This window comes from Pseudophryne corroboree, chromosome 8 (assembly GCF_028390025.1).
Source record: "Pseudophryne corroboree isolate aPseCor3 chromosome 8, aPseCor3.hap2, whole genome shotgun sequence".
Taxonomy (NCBI): domain Eukaryota; kingdom Metazoa; phylum Chordata; class Amphibia; order Anura; family Myobatrachidae; genus Pseudophryne; species Pseudophryne corroboree.
The window spans coordinates 163,480,659-163,481,960 of record NC_086451.1 but is presented as its reverse complement, the minus strand read 5'-3'; the positions used below and the strand labels follow the sequence as shown (position 1 = coordinate 163,481,960).

Here is a 1,302-nt window from a genome sequence, read left to right as displayed (position 1 = left end):
CATCTTTCCAGCTTGAATTTCAATGATGCATTGGGGCAACGATTTTGTGAGAAACATCTTCACCCTTAAATAAAGATTTTCTTAATTCCTTACCTGTGTGCTAATTACATGTCACCTTGTTTTCACATAAAACAGACTTCTACATGAGAAAGCAGCAAGGATGCAGTGGCGTTAATGTTTCCTGGTGTCAACCTGTATTATTTCAGTAGACATTGAAATGAGGATGCATCTTGCTGCCTTTCCAATGAAGCAAGTTTAATTTAGTAATAGGTGAAAAACCATCCTTACAAAGGTGTTAATCAGAGACTTGGCTTTGTGGACACTTTTCAGAGAACAAATTTGTTAGCATAAAAATAAAGGCAGAAAATGAAGAGCTGTTTAATCACTCAATTGGATTTTTCTACCAGCATATTTTTTTCTCTGCAACCCATTGCTAAATTGTGCTTCCTAGCTGTTTTTTATAAAATCACTGAATCAAATCTAACTCCGATTACATCAGAGAAGGCCAGGTACCCTACACCAAAAGAGGGGGTTTGAAATTTTGACTTGTCTACTTAAATATCACCAAAACCTGATCACAAGGTCAATCATGTCCCTGGGTGGGATTGAACCACCAACCTTTTGGTTAGTAGCCAGACACACTAACCGATTGCGCCACAGAGACACTTTGCAAAAACTACATACTGACAAAGGCTAATAAGCATTAATCTAGAACGTTTCCTAGAAAAACTTTAAAAAGTCAATAATCTGGAGAGTTTTTGTAAGAATTTTCTTAAATCAACCAACGAAGAAACACATTGGTACTTTCCCATGATGAGTGAGTGCTTCAGGATCTCTTGCACTTACATGTGCAGCAGAGTACTGCAATGGAAGCATGCTGGGCCCATTACCCAGAGGTAGGCAGATTGAAACTATCCTCTGCTATATGCATTTTTTTTGTTAAAGTAATCCAAAACTGGGATTGATATGTTAGCTAATTTTTATTTAATTAAAGTACAATAACTTTTACCATTTTAATTTGTTTTAATAGTATATTGACAGTATTGTTTTCTTTCAAAAATCCACTTAATTTTCTTTACCCTATTATTAAAATGGTAATTGACAAAAACAAACTACATTGTCACCAGAAGAGCAATACAAAATGTACAAGTGATATATTAAAATCATCTTTCCAGCTTGAATTTCAATGATGCATTGGGGCAACGATTTTGTGAGAAACATCTTCACCCTTAAATAAAGATTTTCTTAATTCCTTACCTGTGTGCTAATTAGATATCACCTTGTTTTCACATTAAACAGACT

The 1,302-nt window shown here is 34.8% G+C and overlaps 1 non-coding gene across 1 annotated transcript; it reads right to left on the bottom strand.

Annotated features, from left to right (window-relative positions):
* Positions 1-590: 590 nt before the first annotated feature.
* TRNAS-ACU (transfer RNA serine (anticodon ACU)) lies at positions 591-664 on the bottom strand. Its single transcript has one exon. It is a non-coding gene; the product is annotated as a tRNA-Ser (tRNA).
* Positions 665-1,302: the final 638 nt, after the last annotated feature.